We start from the raw sequence: 22,220 nt of genomic DNA on the forward strand, positions 1-22,220 counted from the left end.
ATGAAAACCTTCTCCAGAGCGCTCAGGACCTCAGACTGGGGTGAAGGTTCACCTAACAACAGGACAACGACCCTAAGCACACAGCCAAGACGACGCAGGAGTGTCTTCAGGACAAGTCTCTGAATGTCCTCGAGTGGCCCTGCCAGAGCCCGGACTTGAACTCGATCAAACATCTCTGGAGAGACCTGAAAATAGCTGTGCAGCGACTCTCCCCATCCAATCTGACAGAGCTTCAGAGGATCTTCAGAGAAGAATGGGAGAAACTCCCCAAATACTGGAGTGACAAGCTTGTCGTGCCATACCCAAGAAGACTCGAGGCTGTAATCACTGCCAAAGGTGCTTCAACAAAGCACTGAGTAACAGGTCTGAATACTTATGTAAAAGTAATATTTCTGGTTTGTCATTATGTATTGTGTGTAGATTGATGGAGAATTATTATTTTTTAAATCCATTTCAGAATAAGGCTGTAACACAACAGAATGTGGAAAAAGTCAAGGGGTCTGAATACTTTCCGAATGCACTTTATTTAGTGTAGATTGGCATAGATTCCTTTGGCACAGCAACAGACCATATAAAATATCTTCAAATCTATAGAAAGCATCAGGGCAAATTCTCACCAAGTTTCACGTTTTAGTCGTATGTATGGGATACACATGGTATACACCGTCCAATGAAATGCTTACTTGCAGGTTCCTTCGACAATGCAACAACAATAAGAAATAATACAAGATAAGAATATGAACAGTGGCTCAGTAGAATAAACATTTTAGCATCAGTATAATACAGGAAGTCACAATTTAAAGTCAATATTTACAAGTTTTACAGAAGGGGGGATTGGGGGGCAAACTCTCACCTAAAGTTGCAACTTCTGATTCAGAATAGGAAAACTGCTTATCCTGCCTGCCTGCTTATCCTGCCTGTTTGCCTGCCTGTCTGTCTGTCTGTCTGCCTATCCTGGGAACAGGCAGTTTGGAAGGAATCCCTGAGGGTCCTGGTGGTTCAGAGGGGAACTCCCATCAGACCCATTTAGTGTTATTAAACACAATCAGTGTTAACAGGCACAGGCCATGCATCTCTCAGGTGAGAGCCTCATTCAATTGTGAGCATCCCAAGGAGAGCAAACCTGCTAATTACTGAACCACAAAACAGACAGACACCATTCTGTATTAGCTTTCATGGCTGATGTGATGTTCCTCTAGGAACTTATTGTCCTATTCCTCCATTCACTGACTGGTCCTATTCCTCCATTCTCTGACTGGTCCTATTCCTCCATTCACTGACTGGGTCTATTCCTCCATTCTCTGACTGGGTCTATTCCTCCATTCTCTGACTGGGTCTATTCCTCCATTCTCTGACTGGTCCTATTCCTCCATTCTCTGACTGGGTCTATTCCTCCATTCTCTGACTGGGTCTATTCCTCCATTCTCTGACTGGGTCTATTCCTCCATTCTCTGACTGGGTCTATGCCTCCATTCTCTGACTGGGTCTATTCCTCCATTCTCTGACTGGGTCTATTCCTCCATTCTCTGACTGGGTCTATTCCTCCATTCTCTGACTGGTCCTATTCCTCCATTCTCTGACTGGGTCTATTCCTCCATTCTCTGACTGGGTCTATTCCTCCATTCTCTGACTGGGTCTATTCCTCCATTCTCTGACTGGGTCTATTCCTCCATTCTCTGACTGGGTCTATGCCTCCATTCTCTGACTGGGTCTATTCCTCCATTCTCTGACTGGGTCTATTCCTCCATTCTCTGACTGGGTCTATTCCTCCATTCTCTGACTGGGTCTATTCCTCCATTCTCTGACTGGGTCTATTCCTCCATTCTCTGACTGGGTCTATTCCTCCATTCTCTGACTGGGTCTATTCCTCCATTCTCTGACTGGGTCTATTCCTCCATTCTCTGACTGGGTCTATTCCTCCATTCTCTGACTGGGTCTATTCCTCCATTCTCTGACTGGGTCTATTCCTCCATTCTCTGACTGGTCCTATTCCTCCATTCACTGACTGGATCTATTCCATCCTGCCTTAAATTCAAACACATAGACCTATATCACGTTAGCAGCCAGTTTGACTAATGTTCATAGTTTCAACAGTTTGAGGTGAAAATGTTTCTTTGGGGCAAGAACCCAGAATGAGACTGCAGTATCCAATTAGGGTTTGAACTAGTCTGTGTTAGCCCACTGAGCTAAACGTGTACCATCAGAGAACAACCCGGAAACATGCCAACATGACAGGGAGAATAAGTAGTTATTAATTAGAAAAATACTTACCGATGTAAATTCAAAATCCTTCTGATTTACTAGGTTTAGGATGTATTCGATTCGGAACTGGTGTGCTGGGTTGGCTAACCGGACTGGGGGTGTCAGTGTACTCATGGCTGTCACTATAGTCTGGAATGGAGGAAAAATAGAAAAAGCTTGATTTACAAAATCTACAGAAAAAAAATGTATGTTTTTGTAAATCTTGAAATGTATTAAAGATTTCCTCTATTGGGATACTAGTACTGATGACTCATGTAAACAATGTAACCAAGAGGGAGAAATCAGCAGTAAACAGCACTGACCTCTACAGCTTCTTTTATGTTGTTTTTAATGTCTTGAATTTTCTGTTTTTTCTCCCTGTGAAGCATGAAAATAGATATTTAGAATCACCATAATGAGGAAGTCAGTGTATAACAGCATAGCACCTTCATGTCATCAAAATCACCATAAAGGTGTAGCAATGCTTGACATGGAAAAGAAGAATGGCAGATTGGCAATCTTTACTCATTGACGAAGTCTGCAAACCCTAAACAAAGGCCCGACCACACAGATTTTGCATCCATAAAAAAAGGTTGCCAATGATTTTTCTATGGGGCTCATGCATTGATGGATGATAGAGAGACAATTTAATTTGGATAGATAGATGAATAGTGCGTTCTTCATGCATTTCATCAGTATGTGTAGCTGGGCTGACAGAATGTAGGAGTTTCAGTGACAGAGTAAAAGCAGTGCACTGTACAACTGAGAGGAGGCTCCACTACATTCCTCACACCAAGACCCCGAAAACACCCCGTTTAAAATAAACTGCCATACCAATCTCTTCTCACCTCTGCCATTCCACTCCTCTCCCTTATCATCCTCTCTCCCTATCATTCTGTCACTCCCCACCTCCCATCGCCTTCTGTCCTCCTCATCCCACTCTCCAGCACCTTGTACTGACTGGCACTGCCTGTCCCACTTCCAGTAGGTAGGTACAACATTCTAGCCTGAGGGGCAGGCTGAGGCAACAACACGGAACTGAAGCAAGAACGATAGAGATCCCCTCCTTCCATATATTTATCAATAGGCTACACCAGGGTGTCTAGCTGTGGAACACAAACCCGGACAACATCTGTCCTGAATTGACCATCAATACAATCTGTATACGGTCCCTGCTATGGACTGACTGACTGGCTGATGTGTGTGCAAGTGTCACGTTCCTGACCTTATTTTCCTTTGTTTAGCTTTGTTTAGTTGGTCAGGACGTGAGCTGGGTGGGCATTCTATGTTATTTGTTTCTATGTTTAGGTTCATTGTTATTTAGCCTTATATGGTTCTCAATCAGGGGCAGGTGTTTGACGTTTCCTCTGATTGAGAACCATATTAAGGTAGGCTGTTCACACCGTTTGTTGGTGGGTGATTGTCTTCCGTGTCAGTGTATGTACCACACGGGACTGTTTCGTTTGTCTAGTCTGTTCCTGTTCGTGCGTTCTTCGTGGTCTGTAAGTTCTCATGTTCAGGTCGGTCTATGTCGTTTATTGTTTTGTAATTTCTCAAGTGTGCTTCGTGTTAGTCTTGTTTAAATAAATTCATCATGTATTCCACACACGCTGCGTTTTGGTCCGATCCATGCTCCTCCTCAGACGAGGAGGAGAACAACCGTTACAGCAAGTGTGTGTGTGTGTGTGTGTGTGTATGTAATTTTGACCTACTATGTTTTTAAATTGCACTATTTCTATGAGGTATTATATGTTGCGTATGTCATGTAGGAACAGTCGTTCTTGTACGTCCAACAAGTGGTCAGAAGTGGTCAGAATCATGACCAGTAAAATGAACAATACAGCCACTGTATGTAACCTGAAACCCACGGAAATGGAACCTGAGTGAAGTCATATTGTTGGGAAACAAAAGCTTAAGGCAAATGACTGTTTTTAATGAGAGGTCCTACAGTATTGCTGTTGCCATACTATATGCCATACTATACTGGCTATGAAAAGAAGTTCGTGAAACCAAAAACGTCAGCATTTTCTCTCGATGAGCAGGGTTACAAGAAGACCCACTAGCCTGAACGCAGTAGGCTATGCATGTGATTTCAAACGATTCAAAAACTATTTCAAGGATCTGTTGAATAATTGGTGCCATCTAACCAAGCACTTAAAATAGGCAATTTATAGAGCAATACACTTTGTAAATATTATCAATTAACTCAAGCAGTTTCACCTATAGTCATAACAAACACCACGTCTCTGGCGACAAACGTTCATATACTCTCTGGGGTGGGGTGGAATTGCACACCCAAGATCATTGTAAATGTAGCTACATTGCAAGAAACAGGTGAATATGCATTAGCCAAAGTTCGCCATCACACTCGCACATACCCTCACAGTGAATTTACTGTTCCCTGCTACCTTGTCACTTTTTTATTTATTTTGTATGCTAGAGTATGCATATCATTTGACAACAACACTTACAATGCCTCTTACTTCAGGAGATCTCACTGATGATATCAGTATGTGTAATTCTGTTGTCAAGGTAACAACCTGTATCTGCTGCTACATTTACATTTGAGTCATTTAGCAGACACTCTTATTCAAAGTGATTTACAGTAGAGAGTGCATACATTTACATACTGGTCCCCTGTGGGAATTGAAGCCACAACCCTGGCGTTGCAAGTGTCATGCTCTACCAACTGAACCACACGGGACCATGGCAGGTACGCTCTCACCCCTAAACAAGCTGAACCTCAATATTTATGAAAAGGCATTTGTACATTTTGACTGTGGTCCTGAACGTGGTGGACCCGGAATGAAAATGAAAATGCCACCCCCAGGTTAAAAGGAAGTGTGAACCCTCTTGTCTATTCAACCTGATTGGGGTGAATGCCAGTGTGAGATTGCCATTCAAGCCATATACTACGGTATCTATTTATTTAATAAGCCACGAGGGGGTGTGGTATGTGGCCAATATACCACGGCGAAGGGCTGTTCTTAGGCACGACGCATGGCGGACTGCCTGGACACAGCCCTTAGCTGTGGTATACTGGCAATATAAACTCAGCAAAAAAAAGAAATGGCCCTTTTTCAGAACCCTGTCTTGTAAAGATAATTCATAAAAATCTAAATCATTTCACAGATCTTCATTGTAAAGGGTTTAAACACTGTTTCCAAAGCTTGTTCAATGAACCATAAACAATTAATGAACATGCACCTGTGGAAAGGTCGTTAAGACACTAACAGCTTACAGACGGTAGGCAATTAAGGTCACAGGTATGAAAACTTAGGACACTAAAGAGGCTTTTTTACTGACTCTGAAAAACACCAAAAGAAAGATGCCCAGGGTACCTGCTCATCTGCGTGAACGTGCCTTAGGCATGCTGCAAGGAGGCATGAGGACTGCAGATGTGGCCAGGGCAATAAATTGCAATGCCCGTACTGTGAGACGCCTAAGACAGCACTACAGGGAGACAGAATGGACAGCTGATCGTCCTCGCAGTGGCAGACCACGTGTAACAACACCTGCACAGGATCGCTACATCCGAACATCACACAGTTACAGGATGGCAACAACAACTGCCCGAGTTACACCAGGAACGCACAATCCCTCCATCAGTGCTCAGACTGTCCGCAATAGGCTGAGAGAGGCTGGACTGAGGGCTTGTAGGTCTGTTGTAAGACAGGTCCTCACCAGACATCACCGGCAACAACGTTGCCTATGGGCACAAACCCACCGTCGCTGGACCAGACAGGACTGGCAAAAAGTGCTCTTCTCTTGACGAGTCGTGGTTTTGTCTCACCAGGGGTGATGGTCGGGCTCATGTTTATCGATGAAGGAATGAGCGTTACACCGAGGCCTGTACTCTGGAGCGGGATCGATTTGGAGGTGGAGGATCCGTCATGGTCTGAGGCGGTGTGTCACAGCATCATCGGGCTGAGCTTGTTGTCATTGCAGGCAATCTCAACGCTGTGCGTTACAGGGAAGACATCCTCCCTCCTCATGTGGTACTCTTCCTGCAGGTTCATCCTGATATGACCCTCCAGCATGACAATGCCACAAGCCATACTGCTAGTTCTGTGTGTGATTTCCTGCAAGACAGGAATGTCAGTGTTCTGCCATGGCCAGCAAAGAGCCTGGAATTCAATCCCATTGAGCACGTCTGGGACCTGTTGTATCGGAGGGTGAGGGCTAGGGCCATTCCCCCCAGAAATGTCCGGGAACTTGCAGGTGCCTTGGTGGGAGAGTGGGGTAACATCTCACAGCAAGAACTGGCAAATCTGGTGCAGTCCATGAGGAGGAGATGCACTGCAGTATTAAATGCAGCTGGTGGCCACAACATATACTGACTGTTACTTTTGAGTTTGACTCCCACCTTGTTCAGGGACACTATTCAATTTCTGTTAGTCACATGTCTGTGGAACTTATTCAGTTTATGTCTCAGTTGTTGAATCTGGTTATGTTCATACAAATATTTACACATGTTAAGTTTGCTGAAAATAAACGCAGTTGACAGTGAGAGGACCTTTCTTTTTTTGCTGAGTTTATCACAAACCCCCAAGGTGCCTTATTATAAACTGGTTACCAACGTAATTAGAGCAGTAAAAATAAATGTTTCGTCATACCCGCGGTATACGGTCTGATATACCACGGCTGTCAGCCAATCAGCAGTCAGGGCTTGAACCACCCAGATTATAAAGATGTAAAATCGAAACAAATAATCAGCCTCAGAGAATCCTAGGACCTCGGTTACCAGTTTAAAGTCTGTGTAATATAAAAGGAGTAAGAACCCTATGGGCTTCAGTAAAGGCTGCGACGATACCAGCATCGCGATACTCATTAGTCTCGTGCAAGTAAACAAAACACGAAGCGGATTGAACTTCTTTAAGAAAACAGCCCTAATGTTGGAAACAAACATTAATTATTTTGTCATCCAGAGTCACATTTATTTAAAAGGACCAAAGACTTTGACCTGCTTCGGTTTTTCATTTTTTCCATGAAAAGAATATTGCTATACTGGTATGGTCCCGGCCCAAGCCTTCAGTGGCACAAAATAATCAGTGCTTGACACGGTTCTGCAAAGATTTATGAAATGACGGGAAATAATACTTACTCTGCATTGAAGCCATTCACATGCAATATTCGCATCTGTTTGACTATCGTGCTCTTCCCAGATTCACCAGCACCTACAAACAGAGAGAACAGGAAGATAAATCTAAAGACCTTTCTTTAGGGCGATATACATTCCCTTGTGCTAAATTCTAGGCATGCAAATCACACATTACTTCAGTGTTCAACCAAGTTATAACCTACTACAACTAGGTCCCAGAGTGTTTCCTGGTTAGATAACATGGTCAGGAAGAAATCCTAACCTCTAGTGATGACTGTCCACTAACCACGGGACATGGAATGCTGGGAACATTCTGGGATATTCGGAACAGTCATTCCCCACACATTGAGGAACGGAGAGAACAAACGTTGCTCCTTCGTGCTAACAACATGCTACTTGCTAAATGAAAATGAAAAGCAAACAGACCACATCCTAACTTGGGCCTGAGCATCTTTTTTTAATTTTAATTTTATTTTTTTACTTCTCTCCAAGGGAAAAACACACCAATAATGTAGCGAGTTGACTAGGTAGTCTTGTCATAAATACCTAGGCCCCTATAAAATCCAAAATGGTAACCAGGTTTCCGGGATCCGGTCAAACACATTCTTACTGTGCAGCAAAAAAAAAATGAATTGGAATAAATATGCAGCTCTTACATTTATTTGTGTTTTGTATGGTGAACATGGTTTTGTTGAATTATTGTGTCCAAAGAATGTGAATTATTTTAGTGAATGAAGAATGTTGTTTTTGGATAAGTTAATAGGGACCCTAGTCATTGTCACTATTGTTATTAGGCCTAATACTGTAAGGTCAAAAACTTAGAACGTGATTTCATGCTGTTTGTATGCCAATGGCGATTAAATTGCTCCAAAGATGAGCCTACCAAATCAAGCCAGTTAAAGGAAAAGATCAGTGGTTGGTCTAGCCAGCTATCCAAACTTGTTGTAATCATGGCCGAATACTGGCCGGGGACGTATGGCATGTGCCCAGAGGTCCTGACCTCCGGAGCCACCATTGATTTTGTTAGTCACTCTCAGTCAGATATCATATGAAGAAACATTTTGTAGAATTGCAGGAAATGTCTCTGTCCCATGGCAAAATGTGTAGAATTGCAGAAAACGTGCTAACTATACAGATGTTTTTATCTCAATATCAAATAATTCTGTGTAACAATTAACTACTTTACTGTGATTGTTTTCAATTAAAATGGTCAAAAATAAACAAAAATAGCTTCTTAGCAAAGAGCAATTTCTCAAGCAATTTTGCTAGGACTGTTTGGGAGTGGTCTTAGGGAGGGGAAAACAGAAAATGAGCTGTTATTGGCAGAGAGGTTTGGAACTCTGTTTTTTATCTTTCTTATTTACCCCAAAGCTCAATCCCACCAAAACAGGTTGAAATTCCAGGGAGTCTTTTCAAACAGTAAAAGGGCCATTATCATCGTGTTCACAATGTCACAGTAATATTCACAGTAATATTCACATTGCTAGGCTTACACCACAAGCAATAATTCCACTAGTCAGGTGGCATCATATGCAACAATGTTGCTCTGGAAAAAGAAACAATGTTGCAAAATAAGGGTGCAAATCCTTTTGGTGGCTTTTCATGAACAGCTGCTTGAAATGACAGGTGTGCAATGACACACGTGTTGTCAGTGTAAGCCTTTTACAAGAACAAACTCCTATCGAAAATGACAGCAAAACCACACGTAAAACCCATTGCAATAAAACAAATAGAAGAGTCTTGGTTTAATGGACTGCCTAGGAAGAACATGGGCCTACATACAATACGGTCATTTACCATGTCAGACCCTTGTCATCCTCAAATGCCACAATAGGTATATGGCTGGGATACCCACATTAAACATGGCATGAAATACTTAACCAATGTCAGAAACCTACCTAACAGCAGAAGCCGGTGAGTAGCTCGGTATATCTGTTTGTCTTTTTGAAGCTGTTTCTCTATCTTTTTGTTAGCTTCCCTCTGTGTCTTCTCCTCATTACGTTGGTCTTCGGATTTACTATTGCCCAGACAACCCATCTTCCCAAAAACCCAATAAAAAGGTTCGGGGGAGGGGGGATTAATATAATAAATAATTTCTAGATTCCTAGATTGGGCCAAGAGAAAGACACCTTGCTCAAGATGGGTGACATTTGTATTGCCAGTTGCAGACTAAAACCACTGAAACCTGCGGAAGATCAAGACCAACCCAAGCCGTAGCCTTTATCTCAGTTATTAGTGTTAAATATCTATCGGCTATAATAGACCATTCAGTGAGAACAGAGTGGTGGTACTAATCACGACACTCAGGCCGCCCTCTCAGACAGTTGATTCCTATTATGTGTTCACTGTAAATCCGCAATATAGTCATCAAGATTCATGTCAGTGTTGAATATTATCCTTCAGCGTTACAATGTACATAAATGATCTCGAGTTGGGATTCCCAAGACGTGTTGCCGTAGAGCTGAAATCCACACTGAATTCTAGCAAAGGTCTCATCTAGAATCCATCATTGGTTTCACTCGTAGAATTCTGACTACTGCCATTCAAAACATTTGCGTATTTCCCTTTTTCTTGTTCAATCCGTCCTCAGCCCCAGCGTGACAGGCAAAGCAGATACAGAGGGTAGATAAAAAAATATTAATATTTCCACTAAAATGACTGCATGTGGATAATTATGCAGGGTTTCCTTCTTCATCCGAATGTATTTTAAATCCAAGACAAAACGTTTTTGTTGTAACTTTGTCAAATATATCCTGTTTTAGTCAATGATATTAATTTAATTCCCCTCCTCGTCACAGATGTTGGTTGCTTTTGGGGTTTGTCCAGATCAAAAAGGCCCTTCTCTCGGTCTTTTTCTTTACCGCTGTAATTTGTATTTCTCCTCACATCGGTAAGCTTTTCTAGGCGAACATTGCCTTCAGTAGGTTTTGTTGTATGCAATGCAATTTCCCCGATTCAGGTATATTTATGAAAATCATTCGTTATTTTCTTGTTTTTCTCGCGGGTAGAGCCCGCTGTCAGTCTAAGCTTTGTATTCCTTTTGAATTCGTATGGTAGCCTAAGCCTGGATATATGTGCATATCGATATATGAACATACCGCGGTAGGCCGATATAACAATTAATCCAACGATGACAGTTATTTTTTCATGTAAAGGCCAGATCTGCTCTTGCATAAATGTGAATAGATTCGTTTCTTTGAAGTATTTATGTGCATTTTTTCCTTTTCTCTGAGAATTGTACATTGATATAGAAAGCGTTAAAGAGATGGGGTGGGGCAAACAGCTCTCACTGAACCCTGGGAAAGACCAGAGTGTAATCACATGATTGCCCAAAACGTCATGAAGTTGCTATTCCGAAGAGAAAAGGCGCCCTCTTTGAAGAACTGATCGTGCATACAGGGCAAGTGGACTACTGTAGCACAACAGATGCATCGTAACCATTATAACATGGATACACAGAATGTATTAATACTTGCCGGATCTCTATTCACTCTTGACTTCTTTATTCCCTCTCTAAACCGCTGAATGTTTTAGTGGAAATAAAATAAAAAACATAAAAGGATTTGTAAAGGGGTAGTTTAAAACTGGTTGAAACTTCTTACTATTTTGCAAGCACCAAATAAGTACACCATTTTAACCATTTGTATTCATTTATTTTAAACCATCTTTAAATTAATAATAACCTAATTATAAACCACCCCTTTATAAAGAATGCAAGTATATTAATATACATTTGTTTATGGATTAATTTGTAGATATGAATAATAAAAACACATTGCACTTCTTGCCAGTTATAGGCTTACTAAATTTACTGCTTTACTGGGTCTTGCAATTTCCAAATATGGGACATATCAGCCCAGCCTTAAAAAATACCAGCCTCTATTAGCGTGCTTGAAAATAAATGTGCCCACATTGTGATCAGATTTCCCACTCCATTTAACAACATGTATCTGACCACAGCACAGACTGTATGAGTATGTGGCGTGAAGACACCAGGGGTCTGTTTCTGAATCACAGCAATATACAATCTATGTAAGTTCTCTAAAAAATGACTATGTCTATGGTTATTTGATAGTTGCCCAATTATAATTTGTGTAACCTATGGTCATGTGTGTTGTCAATAACAATGACAGACTAATATCAGAGCTCAAATTCTTCCGTTAGTGTTTTTGAACTTATTTTGTAAACTAGGAAGTCCTTCAGCTCATATGGTCAGATGAGTATCCCACTGTTTTGTGTAAATAAAAAAATGTAGGCCGGTATATTTCCTTTAACCATCATACAGGCTGGTAAATTTCCTTTAACCATCATACAGGCTGGTATATTTCCTTTAACAATCATACAGGCCGGTATATTTCCTTTAACCATCATACATGCCGGTATATTTTCATTAACCATCATACAGGCCGGTATATTTTCATTAACCATCATACAGGCCGGTAAATTTCCTTTAACCATCATACAGGCCGGTATATTTTCTTTAACCATCATACAGGCCGGTAAATTTCCTTTAACCATCATACAGGCCGGTATATTTTCTTTAACCATCATACAGGCCGGTATATTTTCTTTAACCATCATACATGCCGGTATATTTTCTTTAACCATCATACAGGCCGGTATATTTTCTTTAACCATCATACAGGCCCGTATATTTTCTTTAACCATCATACAGGCCCGTATATTTTCTTTAAGCATCATACAGGCCGGTATATTTTTTTTTAAGCATCATACAGGCCGGTATATTTCCTTTAACCATCATACAGGCCGCTATATTTTCTTTAACCATCATACAGGCCGGTATATTTTCTTTAACCATCATACAGGTCGGTATATTTCCTTTAACCATCATACAGGCCGGTATATTTCCTTTAACCATCATACAGGCCGGTATATTTTCTTTAACCATCATACAGGCCGGTATATTTTCTTTAACCATCATACAGGCCGGTAAATTTCCTTTAACCATCATACAGGCCGGTATATTTTCTTTAACCATCATACAGGCCGGTATATTTTCTTTAACCATCATACAGGCCGGTATATTTTCTTTAACCATCATACAGGCCGGTATATTTTCTTTAACCATCATACAGGCCGGTATATTTTCTTTAACCATCATACAGGCCGGTATATTTTCTTTAACCATCATACAGGCCGGTATATTTCCTTTAACCATCATACAGGCCGGTATATTTTCTTTAACCATCATACAGGCCGGTATATTTCCTTTAACCATCATACAGGCCGGTATATTTTCTTTAACCATCATACAGGCCGGTATATTTCCTTTAACCATCATACAGGCCGGTATATTTCCTTTAACCATCATACAGGCCGGTATATTTTCTTTAACCATCATACAGGCCGGTATATTTCCTTTAACCATCATACAGGCCGGTATATTTTCTTTAACCATCATACAGGCCGGTATATTTCCTTTAACCATCATACAGGCCGGTATATTTTCTTTAACCATCATACAGGCCGGTATATTTTCTTTAACCATCCCATCATCATCACTATTGCAGCATGGTGTGAGTAGTTCATCTCCAAAGGCCTAAAAGACGTCAACCTTCAAAATCTACAGGTAACTGCCAAAATAAAGGAAACACCAACATAAAGCGTCTTAATATGGCTTTGGGCCACCACAAGCCAGAATAACTTCAATGCACATTGGCATAGATTCTACGAGTTTCTGGAACTTTATTGGAGGCATGTGACACCATATTTCCATGAAAAATTACATAATTTGGTGTTTTGTTGATGGTGGTGGAACAACGCTGTCTCATGCGCCTCTCCAGAATCTCCCAAAAGTGTTCAATTGGGTCGAGACCTTGGTGACTGACCATGTCATATGGTTTACATTGTTTTCATGCCCATCAAACCATTCAGTGACCACTAGTGCCTTGTGTATGGGGGCATTGTCATCTTATGGTGGCATAGCCATGGTAGCCAAAATAATGGCCAGCCCAGCATTTTAAACATGGCCCTAAGCATGGGATTTTAACTGCTTAATTAACTCAGGAACCACACCAGTATGGAAGCCCGTGTTTTCAATAGAATTTGTATCCCTCATTTACTTAAGCTTTTCCATTATTTTGGCAGGTACCTGTACATCATGATGAGGCTCTGAAAGATGCTTACATTTCAGGTGGAAACCCCTTCAACATTTCCAACAGAATTGTGCAAATAGCAGATACATTTTCATCCCCCAAAAGGTTGGATATGTGTACTATACATACAAGGTTAAATGTGAAAATGTGATTATTTGATTCAACTTCGCATTAAGAAGCATAAAACCCATATACTTACATTGTAAACTGTTACAATGTGTACCTACACTGTAATTACACATGTAACTGCATAGGTTTTAGGCCACTTCATGCATGAAATATGACCACTGAAAGAGAGCAAGGAGTTCACAAAATGCAGCTTCCCGTGGCTAAGGTGTGGTTCAAATGTTTTACTATAGAGCATTGCTGTGTGGAATTCATTGACCCCCCTGTTCCTTTAATGGACGTTTCCCTCATAATACAGGGCAATTCTCTGTATTGTGTATGTACAAATGAGAAAATGTCTAAGCCCTTCAACCTGTGCCCAATTATTTCGCAGCAAAACTAATAGAATAGTTACATATGATTAAGTGATAGTGAAAATTCCCAACTGAGGTGAAAAGTAGTTAAAGACTGTATGGCAATATATATATTTTACTTTTATCGATGAGCAAAAAAGATTCAGTATTCTACATTCAAATGCAATGCCCAACTCTTGCCAGTACGGGGCAGTTGTCTCATAACTGATGCTTCTCAGCAATCACACTGGATTCTAGGATTTGAGCAGTGGCGATTTTAGCATGTAAATCTTGATGGGGCAAACTCAACAAAAACAATTATATGCATGCCAGCAAAGCCACTACACAAGACAGCAAAACACTAAACAATACATTAATTGCACTATAACAGTAACAAACGGTGCCAACAAACTGTTAGGGCCTACATAAAGCTGTCCTAACAGCAGAACTTTCTTTTCAGCACCATGGAGTGAATCCTTACCACTGCTACACCTGGCTATCAGTGGAGCCTTGTCTGGCAACAAAACAGTTCATTCAGCCTCATTTACTGCCTTTTTTTAAAACATAGCTGATATGGCGGACTTGCTTAAACAAATGTGGTTTCTACTGACAATTGAGATGTACAAACTATGGCATAAGGGAACGATGAGCAGATAAGAGGCAATCCGTAATTTTGATTGAGACATTAATAAGCGAGCTAAGACGGACTTAGTGAATATAACTATTTGTTCAGTACTTTTGAAATGTACAGCGACAGAATTCAGAACATTGGCCGTTCTTACAGTATTCTCCCTGTACACCAAGTCAGAACAGTAGGATAAATAAAGGGGGCACATAAGCAGACAATGAAATCTCTTACAATACTCGATGATAACAATTCTCTAAAACAGGCTATAGCCTACATGTGTACCACCAAGTCAGAACAGTAGGTTAAGTTATGAGGGGGAACGGGACCAAATTATTAGGGTGAGGCACATGGGCTACTAACAGTTTACATTCATTTTGTTATTTAACCTTTATTTAACTAGGCATACACTTAGTATTACTTTCTTAGCTACAGTATACGTATCTCCCTTGCATATTACATAGTTTATGCGGCAGAATACAATACATTTTTGGACTCACCTTGTGCTGTGCTCACTTGAACAGGAAGGTGGCGCGGCGGTCCTTCTTGTGGGCAAATTTTGTCACCATTCTCTGGATTTATGGTGCTTTCAAGACAACTGGGATATCGGAAAAAAACAAGTTTGAATCATGAGGTCAGGGATCTTAAGGTCGGAACTCTAGAAAGAGGCCAGAGTTCCCGACTTGGAATTCAGTGTTGGATGACCGTTCAAAACGTATTTTCCCAGTCGGCGCTCATTTCTCCCCCCCAGGGTTCCCAGTTGTCTTGAAATCACTGAAGTCTGAGATTTCCCAGTTCCGAGTTTCCAGTTATTTTGAAAGCGGCAGAAGTCATGCTGGATTGACAGCGTGGCCATTGTATTCAACATTCAACCTTTTCTGGCCCATTGTGTTGCATGTGAATGTTTATCTTTTTAAGCTTTGAAAAGAGACCCTTAAACCCAGACTTGGACCCCCCCCCCCCTCTCTGATTCCTTCCAAACCCCTCATTGTTGAATTTGCAATTTTCAACTCGTTGTGTAATGTTTATGTCCAATGGCCGATGAGCACCGCTACGTTTTATCTATAATTTCTCTTCACATGACAAGGATTTGCCAGTTATTGTCGACATGATTCATGATGACAACTGCTTGTCTAGCTTGCTAGCTAAGATTTTGAAAGTATGATGGTGACATGATCAGTCCAATCAAAGCTACGGTAGATATAACGTGATTTGATGTCATTTGATCTGTGGCAAATGACCTTGAGCCTTCTTGCATGGGCACTTCTAATGTAAATCTATGGCAGCACCCAAGGGGCTTGAACTTTAAAGCTCTCCCTGTAGATTCTGCAGTGACGTAGTGTCCCCATGAGTGACAGAACACTTAGCCAATTACGACGCAACTAGAGAACATTACCAACCCTACCCTCTGTATTTTTCAAAATGTATTTAACTAGGCAAGTCAGTTAATAACAAATTCTTATTTACAATGACGGCCTAACCCGGATGACACTGGGACAATTGTGTGCCACCTATGGGACTCCCAATCACAGCTGGATGTGATACAGCCTGGAATTGAACCAGGATCTGTAGTGACACCTCTAGCACTGAGATGCAGTGCCTTAGATCACTGTGCCACTCGGGAGCCCCCGAGCACTCTAAAAATTAGGGGTTCAACAAGGGTTCTTCTAAGATCCTCAAAGTTCTTTGAAGAACCTTAAGGTTCTTGGCACTGAAAATGGCCCCCAAAAGGTTCTTCCAAGAACCCCATAGGAGGTGGGGTTCATCGAGGAACCTCCTTAGTTAGTGGGGGTTCTTGCAGAAACCTAACTGCCCAACTGAAACATTTGAATTTGAGAGGATAGCACTTAACTGAAAATGTAAAGATCTCCTCAATTTAAGGTAAGGTTTGTCCCTTGTATGATCTAAATTGATATGGGTTGATGATGATATCATCTATCTGTTCATATTTGTGCAAATCTTTCTAAAACAGAAAATGGACACAATTCAATTGATATCAATCAACAAAGAGGTAAGAATATGTAGGCTATGAGAATATGTTGAAGGCTAGCTGTATTGGGTGCAGATGACTGAACTGCTCACTTTTGTGTCTGTGTCTGCAGGTATACAGACGAGGAGGCATACAAAGGTATGTCAGTTGTGGTATGTTATACAGATCACATGTACCATTCTCCTCCACTTACCTCTTCAATGAAAGTCCCATAGTCCTCTACATTATGGACAAACTATATGTATGAAAACCCTTATCAAAACAGTTTTTTTCATTAATATTTACCACAAAAACCAAGGTATGAATACTGTTGTGTGCATGTTTTGTTAATCATCTGTATAAGTACTATTTTTTGGATTCACAGACTTTACCCTCCCTACACCTCTGATGAATATAACAGGAAACCTGTTCGATCACCATGCACTGCAACATTTTTCTGTCTATGGATACGGAGAACATCAACACATTAACATCATATTTGGCTTTTTTCATTCTGCTTTTCCACTAAAATCATAATAAACACTGACAACTAAAATATTGTGTTATTGTCGTTATTGTTATGCATATTATTATTAGTAATAATAGGGGAGAGGGGGGGGTAGTTCAAAAATTAACCCCAAAAGGTTATTTGAGGACCCATTAAAAGGGGTTCTTTGAAGAACTCTTTTAAAAAGGTTATTTGAAGAACTTATAGGGGTTCCCCCACAGTTTCAATTTGAAGAACCCCTAAAGGACACTCCTGGAAGCTTTTCTTTTTTGAGTGCACCACCACAGAAAGCACTGCGCTAGGCTGAAACACCTGCATTTTGGAGCTGCCTTACTCAAAGCAAAAAAGAGACCATGTTTGTATGTGGCTTTATAAACTCAATTATTTATTATTTTACATTGTTTGCAAACTGATATGGGACATGTATTAATGCCAAAATAACATGCAAAACAGGCAAAAATAAATACATAATTATATATATGTGTAACGGGAGTCGTCCTCCTCTTCCTCGGACGAGGAGAGGAGAGAAGGATCGGTAGACCAATGCGCAGCGAGGTGTGATGACATAATGATTTATTTAAACAAGAACAAAAACGAACTATACTTGAAATACAAAATAACAAACGGACAACGTAGACGAAACCTGAAACATGGAACTTACATAAAAGACACGAAGAACTCACGAGCAGGAAACAGACTACATAAACGAAATAACACGCCGAAACAATCCCGTGTGGTGCACAGACACAAACACAGGAGACAATCACCCACAAACAAACAGTGTGAACAGCCAGCCTATATATGGTTCCCAATCAGAGGAAAACGTAAACCACCTGTCTCTGATTGAGAACCATATAAGGCTGATTAACAGTGATCTAAACACAAAACATACAATGCCCACCCCAACTCACGCCCTGACCAACTAAACATATACAAAAATAACATAAAATAGGTCAGGAACGTGACAATATGTCACGTTCCTGACCTTATTTCCTTTATTTTGTCTTTGTTTAGTATGGTCAGGACGTGAGCTGGGTGGGCATTCTATGTTATGTGTTTCTATGTTTAGGTTCATTGTTAATTAGCCTGATATGGTTCTCAATCAGGGGCAGGTGTTTTACGTTTCCTCTGATTGAGAACCATATTAAGGTAGGCTGTTCACACCGTTTGTTGGTGGGTGATTGTCTTCCGTGTCAGTGTTTGTACCACACGGGACTGTTTCGTTTGTCTAGTCTGTTCCTGTTTGTGCGTTCTTCGTTATATGTAAGTTCTCATGTTCAGGTCGGTCTACGTCGTTTGTTATTTTGTAATTTATCAAGTGTGTTTCGTGTTCGTCTTGTTTCAATAAAATCTCATTATGTAATCCACAAAAGCTGCGTTTTGGTCCGATCCCTGCTCCTCCTCAGACGAGGAGGAGAACAATCGTTACAGAATCACCCACCAACCAAGGATCAAGCAGCGTGGGAAAAAGCAGCAGCAGCGATCGCAGGATTTCTGGACATGGGAGGAAATACCGGACGGTAAAGGACCATGGGCACAACCTGGAGAATATCGCCGCCCTCGTGAAGAGCTGGAGGCAGCTAAAGCCGAGAGGCGGCGGTATGAGGAGGCAGCACGGAAGCAGGAGCAAAATCTGGACTACACTACGTGGGAGGAGATCGACAGGTGGGCGATCGACCCAGGGAGAAGGCCGGAGCCCGCCTGGGATTCTCTGGCGCAGTGTGAGGAGGGATACCGGCGAATGGAGGCAGCACGACAGCCTGTAAGTCAAGCCCAAAAATGTCTTGGGTGGGGGATAAAGGGTAGTGTGGCGAAGTCAGGTAGGAGACCTGCGCCCACTTCCCGATCTTACCGTGGAGAGCGAGAGTACGGGCAGACACCGTGTTATGCGGTAAAGCTCACGGTGTCTCCTGTACGTGTGCATAGCCCGGTGCGGGTTATTCCACCTCCCCGCACTGGTAGGGCTAGATTGGGCATTGAGCCAGGTGCCATGAAGCCGGCTCAACGCGTCTGGTCTCCAGTGCGTCTCCTCGGGCCGGCATACATGGCACCAGCCTTACGCATGGTGTCCCCGGTTCGCCAACACAGCCCAGTGCGGGTTATTCCACCTCCCCGCACTGGTCGGGCTACGGGGAGCATACAACCAGGTAAGGTTGGGCAGGCTCGGTGCTCAAGGGAGCCAGTACGCCTGCACGGTCCGGTATATCCGGCGCCACTTCCCCGCCCCAGCCCAGTACCACCAGTGCCTACACCACGCACCAGGCTTCCTGTGCGTCTCCAGAGCCCTGTTCCTCCTCCACGCACTAGCCCTATGGTGCGTGTCTCCAGCCCGGTACCACCAGTTCCGGCACCACGCACCAAGCCTTCTGTGCGTCTCCAGAGCCCGGTTCCTCCTCCACGCACTAGCCCTATGGTGCGTGTCTCCAGCCCGGTACCACCAGTTCCGGCACCACGCACCAAGCCTCCTGTGCGTCTCCAGAGTCCTGTGCGTCCTGTTGCTGCTCCCCGCACTAGCCTTAAGGTGCGTGTCCTTAGCCCGGTACCTCCAGTTCCGGCACCACGCACCAGGCCTACAGTGCGCCTCAGCCGGCCAGAGTCTGCCGTCTACCCAGCGGCGCCTGAACTGCCCGTCTGCCCAACGCCGTCTGAGCTGTCCGTCTGCCAAGCGCCGCCTGCGCTGCCCGTCTGTCCTGAGCCTTCAAAGCCGCCCGTCTGTCCTGAGCCTTCAAAGCCGCCCGTCTGTCCTGAGCCTTCAAAGCCGCCCGTCTGTCCTGAGCCGCTAGAGCCGTCCGCCAGACAGGAGCCGCTAGAGCCGTCCGCCAGACAGGAGCCGCTAGAGCCGTCCGCCAGACAGGAGCCGCTAGAGCCTTCCGCCAGACAGGAGCCGCTAGAGCCTTCCGCCAGACAGGAGCCGCTAGAGCCTTCCGCCAGACAGGAGCAGCCAGAGCCTTCCGCCAGACAGGAGCAGCCAGAGCCTTCCGCCAGACAGGAGCAGCCAGAGCCTTCCGCCAGACAGGAGCAGCCAGAGCCTTCCGCCAGACAGGAGCAGCCAGAGCCTTCCGCCAGACAGGAGCAGCCAGAGCCTTCCGCCAGACAGGAGCAGCCAGAGCCTTCCGCCAGACAGGAGCAGCCAGAGCCGTCAGCCAGCCATGACCAGCCAGAGCCGTCAGCCAGCCATGACCAGCCAGAGCCGTCAGCCAGCCATGACCAGCCAGAGTCGTTAGACAGTCCGGAGCTGCCCCTCAGTCCGGAGCTGCTCTTCAGTCTGGTGCTGCCCCTCAGTCCGGAGCTGCCCCTCAGTCCGGAGCTGCCCCTCAGTCCGGAGCTGCTCCTCAGTCCAGAGCTGCCCCTCAGTCCGGTGCTGCCCCTCGGTCCGGTGCTACCACTCATCCCGGTGTTGCCCCTTAGTCCGGTGCTGTCCCTTAATCCAGGTGGGTTAATTTGGAGGGTGGCCATTGGGAGGAGGCTACGGAAGCGGGGATTGACTATGGTGGGGTGGGGACAACGTCCTGAGCCAGAGCCGCCACCGTGGACAGATGCCCACCCAGTCCCTCCCCTATAGGTTCAGGTTTTGCGGCCAGAGTCCGCACCTTGAGGGGGAGGTACTGTCACGTTCCTGACCTTATTTCCTTTATTTTGTCTTTGTTTAGTATGGTCAGGACGTGAGCTGGGTGGGCATTCTATGTTATGTGTTTCTATGTTTAGGTTCATTGTTAATTAGCCTGATATGGTTCTCAATCAGGGGCCGGTGTTCTACGTTTCCTCTGATTGAGAACCATATTAAGGTAGGCTGTTCACACCGTTTGTTGGTGGGTGATTGTCTTCCGTGTCAGTGTTTGTACCACACGGGACTGTTTCGTTTGTCTAGTCTGTTCCTGTTCGTGCGTTCTTCGTTATATGTAAGTTCTCATGTTCAGGTCGGTCTACGTCGTTTGTTATTTTGTAATTTATCAAGTGTGCTTCGTGTTAGTCTTGTTTCAATAAAATCTCATTATGTATTCCACAAAAGCTGCGTTTTGGTCCGATCCCTGCTCCTCCTCAGACGAGGAGGAGAACAATCGTTACAATATATACAGTGAGGGAAAAAAGTATTTGATCCCCTGCTGATTTTGTACGTTTGCCCACTGACAAAGAAATTATCCGTCTATAATTTTAATGGTAGGTTTATTTGAACAGTGAGAGACAGAATAACAACAAAAAAATCCAGAAAAACACATGTCAAAAAAGTTATAAATTGATTTGCATTTTAATGAGGGAAATAAGTATTTGACCCCTCTGCAAAACATGACTTAGTACTTGGTGGCAAAACCCTTGTTGGCAATCACAGAGGTCAGACATTTCTTGTAGTTGGCCACCAGGTTTGCACACATCTCAGGAGGGATTTTGTCTCACTCCTCTTTGCAGATCTTCTCCAAGTCATTAAGGTTTCGAGGCTGACGTTTGGCAACTCGAACCTTCAGCTCCCTCCACAGATTTTCTATGGGATTAAGGTCTGGAGACTGGCTAGGCCACTCCAGGACCTTAATGTGCTTCTTCTTGAGCCACTCCTTTGTTGCCTTGGCCGTGTGTTTTGGGTCATTGTCATGCTGGAATACCCATCCACGACCCATTTTCAATGCCCTGGCTGAGGGAAGGAGGTTCTCACCCAAGATTTGACGGTACATGGCCCCGTCCATCGTCCCTTTGATGCGGTGAAGTTGTCCTGTCCCCTTAGCAGAAAAACACCCCCAAAGCATAATGTTTCCACCTCCATGTTTGACAGTGGGGATGGTATTATTGAGGTCATAGGCAGCATTCCTCCTCCTCCAAACACGGCGAGTTGAGTTGATGCCAAAGAGCTCCATTTTGGTCTCATCTGACCACAACATTTTCACCCAGTTGTCCTCTGAATCATTCAGATGTTCATTGGCAAACTTCAGACGGGCATGTATATGTGCTTTCTTGAGCAGGGGGACCTTGCGGGCGCTGCAGGATTTCAGTCCTTCACGGCGTAGTGTGTTACCAATTGTTTTCTTGGTGACTATGGTCCCAGCTGCCTTGAGATCATTGACAAGATCCTCCCGTGTAGTTCTGGGCTGATTCCTCACCGTTCTCATGATCATTGCAACTCCACGAGGTGAGATCTTGCATGGAGCCCCAGGCCGAGGGAGATTGACAGTTCTTTTGTGTTTCTTCCATTTGCGAATAATCGCACCAACTGTT

General features: G+C 43.4%; 1 pseudogene; it reads right to left on the reverse strand.

Moving 5' to 3' along the window:
• LOC139554763 (guanine nucleotide-binding protein G(s) subunit alpha-like) overlaps window positions 1-22,220 on the reverse strand; it is an 83,046-nt pseudogene that overhangs the window by 58,308 nt on the left and 2,518 nt on the right.

This window comes from Salvelinus alpinus, chromosome 2 (genome assembly GCF_045679555.1).
Source record: "Salvelinus alpinus chromosome 2, SLU_Salpinus.1, whole genome shotgun sequence".
Lineage (NCBI taxonomy): Eukaryota > Metazoa > Chordata > Actinopteri > Salmoniformes > Salmonidae > Salvelinus > Salvelinus alpinus.